We start from the raw sequence: 12650 nt of genomic DNA on the forward strand, positions 1-12650 counted from the left end.
CTGGCGTCAATGTTGGCACGAGAGATGAGGTGAACGGATGGCACAAGGTACAGTGGCAGCAACTAGTCTCCGCTTAACTGTAACGTTACCCTATGTTACTGTAACGTTCTCTGCTGCTAATGTACACGCATAGGTCGGTGTTTCTGTCCTCCAAAACTCCCGATCAGAATCATCTGATTAGGTGTGAGTTCAGGCCCTGCTGCGCAGTCACGTGAAGGTTGACATGGCGTATCTATGAGCTCGATCATGCCGCATATTAGTGCTGCACTCAGCGAATAATATCATACTTGTAAACAGAGCAGGTGTGATGTTATCTGGTGAGTGCGCTAATATGCAGCATGATCGAGCTCTTAGATACGCCATGTCAGCCTTCACGTGAGTGCGTAGCAGGGCCCGAACTCACGCTTTATCAGATGATTGTGATCGCGAGTTTTGAAGGCGCGAAACGCTGAGCTATGTGTACACGTCATGGCATTAATGGGCACAAAGGCAAAGTGCAATATTTTATATGCATAATAAAGTGAACATATGTTTTCAGCCTTTTCTCTTGTCTCTTAATGATAATGCTATTTCCAGCTGTATAAGACGCAACAGCAACAAAACAAATTTAATCGAACTGGACTAGCCCGTACTCTTCAAGAGTGCCGCGTTCACCACTTGATTTTCATTACACCAAACAAAACAAGCAAACCAAAAATTTTGGTATGTGTTGAATTTCAACACATGCTCAATAGAAAAATGGTGCACTTTCAATCAAAAGCGGTTCAACAGAATTTCAATTGGTACACAATGGCCAATTTTCAACAGCTGTCAACACGAACACAACAGTTTCACTTGCAGTTTTCAATAGAACGGCAATGGGCATCGTTGACAGAGTTCAGTGGAGTTTCAATAGAACCTCAAAAAGATTTTTCATAAGGGATACTGATCGCTGTATCAGCCTTTATCAACTGCTGTTGTTAATGTCCCTACCACGCTGGAGATGCTTTGGGTGTCAGTTGGTTCACATCATAACAAAATCATTGTCGGCGTGTGTTATCGTCCACCATCGTCTGACAATGACTTTGTTGACAATCTACATCACGCACTAAATACTGTCACGACCCGATTTCAGTCTAGGTGATTTTAATTATCCAGGTATCTTATGGAATGTTGAACCACCTGGCGTCCCATCATCCAGTGATGCTTGCGGTTTTGTTCGCCTGTGTGATGATTTCAATTTTAACCAAATTGTTCGGAACCCGACTCGCGTTACTGCTACCAGTTCAAACACTCTTGATTTAGTCCTTACCACTACTCCTGACCTCGCATCACCTGTAGTACATTCCGATGGTTTAAGTGATCACTCATTACTGCATTTCTTTGTACAAACTCACTTGCATACCCATAGTACACGCACGAAACTCATTCGTAATTATAAGAAAGCCAATTTCGCAGCTATCAGCGATGAACTGTGTAACTTCCTTGATTTCTTCATAGATGGCTTTGATGATCGCTCGGTTGAGTCGAACTGGTTGATGTTCAAGACGAAAATAACGCAACCTATGGATAAGCACATTCCTGTAAGCGTCATCCGCATACGAAATGAATCACCATGGTACAACCGCACTCTAAAACGACTAAAAAACCAGAAGAACGTCATCTCTCCAGAAGTGGGAACAATATACCACTTCTCTGAACGCTTATAATGCTGCTCTTAAAATGCCAAGTCCAATTTTTTTTTTCTCAAATCAGTTACCCTCCATGCTAGTCGAAACTCCCAGGAAGTTTTGGAACACGGTAAACCCTAAGAATAAGTTGCAGATTTCCTTATTTGATTCAGCTGGCAACCTAGACTCTGACCAGAGGTGCGCAGGCATTTTGAACATAGCTTTTTCTAACTCCTTCAGCTCAGTTGGTGCCCTCCACTCAGCATGCAAGATCATCGATTCATTACCATTGTCATGCAGTGCGGGCAGTGATTTGATTACTCCCAAACTTCTGAAAAGCACTATTGTTTACTCATCAATTTTTCTCTCTAAAATATTTCGACAATCATTGCTTGAAGGACAAGTTCCCATTGACTGGAAGTTGGGTAAGATCATCCCAATACACAAATCATGCGATAAACTGTCTCCCAATAATTATACACCTATTTCATTAACATCCGTGCCGTGTAAAGTACTTGAGCATATCATCTACTCTGATTTAGTGCGTCACCTAGAAGAGAATGTTTTTTTCAGCGATTCCCAGCACGGGTTTCGCAAATCATTTTCCTCTGAGACGCAACTTGCTTGTTTTACTCACGACCTCCACTTAGCGTTAGAGCGGTCCTCAGTTATAGATTGTACCTTCCTTGATTTTAAACGCGCCTTCGACAAGGTTTCGCACCAATTACTGCTTCATAAGCTGATCTCCCTCAATATTAATCCCCAGGTTCTGGAGTGGATTCAGTCTTTCTTGAGCGGTCGGTTCCGGCTAATAATTACGACTCCAATCTAATCCCAGTCCGTTACGGTATTCCCCTGCGATCGGTGTTGGGCCCACTTCTTTTTCTCATATACATTAATGATTTACCGAACAGCCTTCGATCAAACTTAAAACTGTTCGCTGATGACTGCGTGCTATATCGTGAAATTACGAAGAGTGACGACGCTAGCGTTCTCCAATCTGCTTTAGATCACGTCCTTGATTGGTGTAACACATGGCGTATGGAGCTCAGTATTAATAAATGCAAACACCTTAGAGTTTGCCGCAAAACCTCAAACTATTCAGAGTACAGCATCAACAACACCATACTTGAGCACGTTTCATCCTGTAAATATCTAGGCGTTCATATCACATCGGACTTATCTTGGAGCACGTATATTGAACACATTATCAGTAGTGCCAATCGCACTCCGGGTTACATCAAACGTAATGTTTTTCTAGTACCTCTTCATCTAAAGTTAACACTGTACAAAACACTCATTAGACCAAAACTTGAATATGGGGCAGCTATCTGGGACCCATTTCAAGAATCGCTTGTTCACGTCATTGAAGCTGTTCAGAATCGATCAGCAAGTTACATTCTCGGCAATTACAATCGCTCCGCTAGTGTATCATCAATGAAAAGTAGCCTCCATATCCCACCTCTGTCTGTGCGCCGTAAATTGAGTCGCCTGAACCTCTTTCATAAAATCTATCACCACAACCCTTCGTTGAAGGAATCGCTCATTCTCCCACCTCATTACATATCGCGTCGCGTCGATAATAGCCGGAAAGTGGGTATTCATCGCTGTGCAACCACAACGTTTTCTGAGTCCTTCATACCTAGTACATCGCTTCAGTGGAACCAACTGCCATCATCATTATCATCAATAACTGACATTACACTCTTCAGGAAATCAGCAGCAATTCATTACTCTGTCAGTAATTAGTTTTGTTAGGCCACCTTGTCTGCGTGTTTTTTTTTCTTTTCTTTGCATTTTTATGTTATGTTATGATTGAAATTGCCTTGTATGTGCCTGTCGTTTCTCCATTAGTTTCTTGTCCCACTCCCCTCTGTAAAGCTTATGCCCTGAGGGTACCAAAATAAATAAATAAATAAATAAATAATGGTCATAATAATCACATGGATGATCGCTACGCCTCTTCGGAAGGGTCATCCCTGAAAGATCACCAATAACATAGGTCATTCCATCTAGCGGGATAGCAACTGAAACACTACCCTAAATAGACGTCAACAACAGACACTCTACAACCACTTGGAACACATGCATGCCAATGTCTTACCGCAGCTTCTTTCGAAGTACAAATGCTGTGATGCGGAAGCAGCCTAATCACTGGCAGGTCCAAGCGATGTCTTCATCTTCTGGTTTATGCCCTGCGCTTCATTCTTGTAAAGAGACACCAAGGTATTTTACACAAGCTTGAGACTGTCTATCGATGTGACGAAATCAGACACAGTTCAAGCTTTCTGACATGTGTAATAGAAGCTATTAGTTAAAAGCTGCATTATTACAACTATTAAAGAAACTACAAACAGCGACACTAGCTCACTCAATCAAATGATTAGCGGTTATACAAAAACACGGAACCTCGCAGAACAGCGCAGTCAGATTTGAAAAGGTAACTCGTTTCCTTTGCAGCCAAGCTTATCTGTATTATCAGATTGCTTATAGAATAGGCCACGGCTGCTTTCATCACTCCCAGATCAAGACATCACAAGCACCTATAAAACAGTACATGAATCGAAGAGGTATGAACAAATATATCTGCATTTGGTAACTTCTAGCATCTGAAATAACTGCGCTACATAGTCTTTGAATGCGGGATTTCAACAATGGAGTAAGGCTCCGTTGATGTCGACACTGGAAAGACATTTACAGAAGACATACTAAACATAAACAGCACTAAACGTTACCGCAGTAGGATCTCATCGGAACGTATTTACTAACAATTCGGATACACCAAACTACATATCACACACAGTCTCCTTGTCAGTGATATGCAACCAGATTCTGCAGGTACAGAAAACGATACTAAGCTGTTATGCTCCACACATCTACCACATATGATCGTTGAGAAAACAAGAATGCACAAATCTTAAGTGAGACAAAAGGAGGAAAGAAAACTGACCTGTGAAACTTCATAGCCGGAGAACAAAAGAACACTGCCTCGCACGCTACGGCATTCGCTGTTGCGCTCAACATAGTTGTTTACCGCATTGGCCAGTACTGCCTCAATGCTCCAGAGATTGCAGTACAAAATACGCATGATGCTGAAGTTCCACAGACTTTTCCGTGTGATAAAATGCAATGCCACCCTACCGAACAGTCACGACGACGCGTCTCGCCTCGCCTCGATTGTTTGAAATTGCCGTTGGAGGATGTCGATGGCGATGAGGCTGACGTGGCTGTGCTCGGCTCGCGCTTGTTGGGAAATATTTCTTGTTATATCCCTCAACCTCCGTGACCGACCATTATAATGACTTGAAAAAGGTAAAATATGTTTTTGTATTTGTTTACTGAGTACGTGCGATCCATGAAGAGTCGTTTACAAATATGATTAAAAAGTGTATAGCTATGAGGGCATAAAATAAATAAATATTATTATTAATGACAGCATGAGTGATATAAATACCATGTCATACAGACCCTACTCTACACGAACGACACAATAGAATGTAAAAATAAAATACAGTGCGAAACAATTGGATTCGCACTGAAGGAGCAGCGACTTTTCCATTCGTGATAAAGGTTGACAATATGTTGAAGGTACAATGTAGAATCAACACGAATATTTGCTGCATAAGTGCATATATCTACAGTTGAGACTCATGGAAAATCAACGTTTTTCTTTACGTTCACAATCCACCAATGACCAGGTACAGTTGAAACAACGTTGGTTCAGAGTCATCATTCTACATTCAACATCAGTTAACATTGAACAACGTAGATTCTATGGTCCATCAACAGTCGATGTTTACTGGGGTGCTTCTTAATTGCATTTCAATTGACTTTTTTCTTAAATTGCACGCACCTTCAGGTATTCCCTTACAAAATTGGCTGTTTACTTCTTGTTTCCATTCCATTTGTTTACCTCACATATTGATTTTATGTTGACTTATGGATCTTCAAGTCTTGTGGACAATTATTCACAGGAAGGTAACAGGTCTTTCTGCAGACTCTCCATATACGTTACACAAATTTCGTGTGACCTTCATGTGTAAGTCTTGTTATACGTGATCTCAATTTCTCTGTTGACTAATTGTTGTGACTCACCTGTCAATGAGTCGCCGTCACCCACGAAGCTACCTTCGTTCTTTTTTAAAAGGCATAGCGAACGTTGCTTGATGCACTCGTTATATATTCTTCTTAATCGAGGAATATACATGATTAGCTTATCCCGATTAACATCATCCCGCTTATGATGTGAAGAGTTTTTGTGGACTTTCTGTGGCTTGAGCGAAGTCGAATTTCTCCGTTGTATTGCTCACTCAATTGCAACACGCATAAAATACATGAAATGAAGTACAGCAAAACTATATATGTCCATTTTATTCCGAAAATGCATACCTTGAAAGAAATATCCCAGGGACGTCCCAGAAAAGTCGCACACGTCACCTATGTCCAGAAAGTCCACCAGACGTTATTTGGACGTCCACAATGTGACGTTGAAAATCGTCCGACATTGTATCTCCCAGGGACATCTGCAGGATGTAAAAAGAATTGCCCCACCGCGTTGCATTTTGCGCACATATCTGGGACACGTGACGCTTACTGGAATGACGTAAGCAAAGCGAGAAAGATTTTGGGTTTAGACCTTTATTTGCAGAGTAATCACATCATGGGAGATAGTTTGAATTAAAAACACAATGTTTGTGAGAAAGGGACACCAAATATATCAACGGTTATGCTTCGGCGTTGTTGGCACACAAACTAATTAGTTCCCAAGACGTCTTCACCGTTACAATCGTAGTTCACTGTGCTATACACTTACTGAACGTACTCCTACAAGTCTCATTTCAGTATATGCTCCATCCAGTACGCCAAAAGAGGCCACCACAGGCCTCCGTAGGTAGTGCTCACTCGATATCGCATATGTGTGTATGTGCGAGTGCAAGCGGTCTCCCATAACAACAATAGGATACGCAAGGTCACGTGGCGTTGCCGATAAGTGCTGTATCCATAGCTGTATACAGCGGTTGCATACCGTTCTCAAATAAAAGATGTCGATTATTTATCCAAAACTATTTCTAAAACGTGGACAGATAACAAAAACTTAATAAATAATGCATAGTGCTCAGCATACAAGCTAATTTGACATGAAACGGTAAACGTCCCATTCACATCCAGATATCCAACGGAGACGTTCATAGGATGTCCCCAGCACTGCAAAATGAGGAAGAAAGTTTGTTTCCAGGGACGTCGCACGCACGTAAACGGGACGTTCACGAACATCCCTGGGATATCCAAATGTCAAATTCAATTCTTCCCCAGGATATCCTTGGGACACGTTTGGTTTACTGGGCAGTGTCGACACAATCATATGAAACATCCCTCGCACACAGTAGTGAAGTACTCCACAAGTACATATGCTTTATGCAACACAGTGTCGCGTCGCACAATAGACAGTGAATGACCGGTTGCGGTCCGAGTTCTTCTGGCGACCCACGATAACAGTGTACTTCAAAATTCACTGAATTTCGGCGAAAGTGACGTCTCTGAAGCGCTGAAGAGAAATGTGTCTGAATAGGGTGTTCAATCGCAAATTAGTAATGTTCAAACTCAAGTGAGTAGAACCGAGTAAAATGATCATATACTAACAACAAATTTGATTCACCCAGCTTACTGTTCAACAAAGTGAGACTTGCAAAAGCAGAAATAAAATTAGCACAATCAACACCGGCCACGAACTGATGCTTGTACACTTACCTGACGGGACGCAAAACTGCAGCCGCAGCTCGAAACATACAAAAACCTAGAGCACAACAGTCATGGTATGAATACAAGTGAAGCTTGACCACACACTTCTATCACAGAGCTTACCCCTTGCAAAGCAAAATGATATCCTCATTTGTTCTTTCTTGACCTCCAGAAACGACAATGAAATTAGCAGAACCAACACTGGCCACGAACTCGTACTTGTACACTTACCTGACGGGGCGCAAGACTGCAGCCGCTGCTCGAAACAAACAGCAAAAACCTACAGCACAACAGTCATCGTATCAATATAAATGAAGCTTGTAGACGCACCTCTGTCACACAGTTTACCCCTTACGACGCAAAATCATATCCTCTTTTGTTCTGTAATTGACTAGCGAACGCTTAGATCCTGAGATAGTTGAAACATGCTACAACCGTTCCAACTGACTGTCTTTCGTGATCGAACCCTTCAAATTCAACGTGTCGTTCGGGTGAACTGAATGAACTGGGTCACCAACGAGCAACACATTAGTTCAACACTTCAGTTCACTGGGCCTCGCCATAGGCAGAGAAATGCCCAGAACCTCACAGCACATGCGCTTCGTACATCTGCTTCTGACATCTGCGCCATATATGGAACGTTTTGTAAACCTAACAATGTGAATGCGCACAAGGAGAGGGGCGGGGGACCACCACGAGCGTACGCGTATTGGGCGGAACACTCCGGCCTTGACTGTATACGGCAGCGACGCTGCGCTCAAGTGCACTACTGAAGGTGTGAACTGTGTGAAGGAATCGGGTGAACTAAACCACTCCGCGGGTCGTCCTGATGTCTGATGTGCTCGCTGGCCCTGCTGCTGCCCGTCAGATCTGTTGCTCATCCTCAGCGCTTGCGTGTAAGGGACAGCACGGGCGGCGCGGGGAGGGGACAGCCAGCGGTCATGTGAAGTGAACTACAACAACTGCAAGTGAACTACTTTGGACGATTGAACTATATAAACGGAGTACTTTCAACACAATTAGGCCACAGGCGTTCAGGACTGTTTGCGCTGAACGCGTTCTGAACTGCTCGCGCCGTTCTGTTCTGACTTCTGGGCAACTCGTGACTTGCAAGCTGTGGGGTGGGCATGCTGTTTTCGCGGCACTGCAAACTTCACAAATATTCTCCAGAACGCCAGACGTTGTACGTTTTATTTCAGATCACTCATGCATTGTAAAGTTAGCAGGTACGTCGCTGTTTAGTGTGATATGTGAAGTATGATGCGCAGTGATGACAGTAATGACATCAGTAATGACAGGCAGCTGGTATCAGAGAGCTCGCATGTAGCCACTGCGATTGAGTTGAAACTGCAGGTACGCTCTGTCACACTTCTATGTTCTTAAGCTCGCAGCATGCAGACATATGTGATCACAAAAACGTGATCATAACAGTGAACGACGAAATCATCTTGCATTAGTATTGATGTGTGCATTGCTTTTCTCATAAAAAAAAACTGCGGCCTAGTCTACGTGACAACTGACGTCAAAATGACGTTTCCTATGCTGATGAGCTGGAGCCTTTTGAAAACCACATTGCTAGATCATCTTATTGTATCTTCTTGGTCGACCCACATACAAGGTGGGTGCCCAAAAAGGTCAGTCACCTTTTCGTACAAGACACGATACCTCCTTGAAGCAAAGATTCCCTCTGCCAATAAAGAATTTATGCCAGAGAAACCTAAGGAAAAATGTGGTTGCCAATCACTGTGTCACAAAATATACACGACCACGCAAACTTTCGCCTCCATCCATCGATATAGCGCATAGGAAATACATGAACACGAAAGTTTTCCTGGTCGTATTTATTTTGTTACGCTGTGGCTGCTAACCAGGATTTTTTTTCGTAGGTTTCCCTTGCATAAATTATTCACTGCGTGGCAGCAGAAGCCTCTCTGTCAAGTATGTATAGCGTCACGCATAAAAAGATGGCTGACCTCTTATAGCACCCACCCTTAGAGCGATTTTGTGGCGCCGTGACGTCACTATGTCACGTGATAGTGTTAAATCGCGAACAGGTGAACGAACGAACTATTATTTTAAGCAGTTCAGTGTAGTGAACTGAACTGAATGAATTAGTTCACCAATGTTAACTGACTTGCCCATCACTAGTTCCAACGCCATTCCGATTATGCTAATGGCGATGCCTCCTGCGTGATGAGGCAAGGGCGAGGCATGGAGACGAAGAATCAAAATGTGCAGTAAGCCTGTCGCATGCGTATGTTGTTGTATAAATTGGAAATATATTGTACACTGAACTGAATTGTAAATAATACGAGGAACCGTCTTCTCAAAGTCATCGAAAATGTATTAATATGCAGCTAAGAGGTGGCAAAGTGGCATGCAATCTACTACATTTAATTATAAGTTGAGATTCAAATACCGATTTGTTTAGAGAGCCGATGGCACGAACCTCTCCACCTTCCAGGAGTGGTGTACACCCCACGACTTTTTGCAACATACCCAGAAATTGCTGATATTACCCATACAGCTTGTCTCCTACTGATGTTTGTCCACAAGTATGCCTCTATATACATACCTCCCCCCCCTTTGGGATGCTCGGTACCCCCTTGAGGTCGACCTCTGTGGACATTACTGTGCGATAATGCAGTAACTAATACTACGGAATTCTTCTACGTAGAACAAAAAGGGGTTAAAATAAGTACTTGCTACATAGGCGCATAGAAAGTCCACAAACTGTCAACAACGACATCTATATACCTTGTCCTCAGAAGGTACACATAAGGTAGTTTAAGAGATTGTCAAAATGATGTCAATAGCAATTCCTATTGACTTGATCAACAAGTGAAAGTCAGCACACTGTCAAGACAGGAAACAATAAGTTTACAGAAAGGAAATATAAATTTTCATAAGGGTTATATGCCACTCAACAGTCCTGAATGAAGCACATCAAAAGTTGAAAATCTGGTTGTACACATATTCATTTGGCAGCCCAGTTAACTTCGTAATGAACGTGTTGTTGAATTCATGACGTGACTCGGACGCTGGAGAATAGTACTACATGGTCAGATCAAGTATCCGGAAACTCACACAGAGGCCTGGACGCCATTAATTAGCAATTAGAGCAATTTCGGACCCCCACAGTAATCAGCACCCTCAAGGGAGTCATTACACTAATTGGGGATCATCGAACTCAAGTCCAGGCCACTGTCGGAGTTGCCGGCTACTTGAACTGATAAAAAAATAAAAGAGATAGAACATAAAATATAGATAGAAATAGAGTGGAGAGAAGGAGTTTAGTTGAAGATCAATGAGGCCATCTTGAAGAAAGCGGTTCGGAACGGCCGCTGACCATCACTGCGCGACGGAGCACAGAGACAGGTGACTACCTAGTTGCAAAGCTGTGATGTCATCATGTCACGGCAGGTTAGGACAGCTCTGGACATGCAAGGAGAAAAACACTTATAATACAGAGGAATGTAAATCGCTGTGAAAGCAAGTGTAAATATGCAAACCATCAATAGCTAACAACAAAACCAATTAGGCACAGAAGCAAAACAGCCCACCACAACAGCAGTCACGGGGAGCGCGGAACCATGCGACTGCTCCATCCGACAGCCAGGCACAGAACTGACACGTAATTTTTTCTCCTTTATAAAGGCGCGCATCTGCACCCCCTAGCGGTTACTTTCTCAACTAGTTTAATGAGAAAAGTTGTTCAGAATCATGCCAGCACTACTCCTAAGGCCTAAGGCAGCTTTTGCGGAAGATAGAAAATGGCGCGGAACGGACCGACTGCCGACTGACGGAACGGGGCGACTTCGATCGACATCGCAAACGAAGTTATCACGTGCGAAAGAACTAGTTACACAACAAATCAAGCCACCACAACGGCAATCACGAGGAGCACAGAACAACGCGTCCATTCCATCCGACAGCCAGGCGAATAACTAAATCGTAATGCTTTTTTCTCCTCTATAAAGTCATGCATCTGTCCCTTTTGCAGTTACTTTCTGAACTAATTTAATCGCAAAATTATTAAGAATCGTTCTAGCACTATTCCGATTTAAATCAAGGGTGCGGCAGCACTAGCGTCATCGTCAAGACAAGAATGATCCACATGAATCTTTCCCATCCAGAAAAGAAAAAAATACAAAGATAGATGCGTCAACAAAGGAAAGCATGCAGGTCGGGTCACGTCAGCGCAGGTCAACGAGCGCTGTTACACGAGGAAATATCGCACGACTGCTGAGGAACAGAGGAAAGCAAACACAGCTAGAAAAAGAAAATAAAAAACACTTGAACAGTGTAAAAAAAACACTCACCATCCCCAAGCAGCACACAATATTGGGCCTCTGGTCATTGGCGATATGGGCTCAATATGAGACCCGTTTCCGCCAAGATTTTCCCAATATTGGGAAAATATATAAATAGGCTTTCCCGATATTGGGAAAATCCTTGCAATATGGGTGCCATATTGCCCAGTTTGAGCCAATATGAGGGAAATCCTGGCAAGCCCGCGTACACCCCATATCGACTGAAAATGCAGAAAATGGTACGTACCCTTGCCACACAAATGCCAGAGCACCACGGCAAGATTGGACGTCGAAGCGTATGAAATGCCCAATTCAATCGGTCGTTACATCCAAGAACTTCCCGCAGAAGATACACATTGTTCGAAACACTCAACATACTTGGCAATCACACTAACATTCATCAGATACCCGTGTTGCACAAATGTCCAAGCAGCACGGCAAGATTGGACGTTGAAGCGTGTGAAATGCCTAATTCACTACGTTGTTACATCCAACAACTTCCCGTAGATGATACACATTGTTCAAAACAGTAAACATACGTGGCAATCCCATTGTAACATTTATTAGAACTCAACAACTTTATCATGAAAGATGATGAAAGATCTTTCATCATTCAACTTTCAACTTTATAATTCCACTCACCGTGATGGAAGCAGCCGCATCTTGCTTCGCGATGCCAATGCCAATCGGTCGGGCCGACTGAGAGCGAGCGGGTCGTTTGAGCGAAATCACGCGTCCTACAACTAATGTTCATGCGCGACAGCGCTATCGGATGTTTCATACATGCCAAAATGTTGCTGGTTGCTGTAATGATAACGGAATTGTGGCAGGTCAAGTAAAAAACCATGTTCGATAGGATGGGATGGCTCTTCTGCAAAGTTGGGTGCTGTCAAGTTGCTGCCAGCGGTGTGAGTTGCTCTGGCGTATGTCCGTCACCGTCACGAAAGTG

Source organism: Ornithodoros turicata, unplaced genomic scaffold (genome assembly GCF_037126465.1).
Source record: "Ornithodoros turicata isolate Travis unplaced genomic scaffold, ASM3712646v1 ctg00001056.1, whole genome shotgun sequence".
NCBI classification, from domain to species: Eukaryota; Metazoa; Arthropoda; class Arachnida; order Ixodida; family Argasidae; genus Ornithodoros; species Ornithodoros turicata.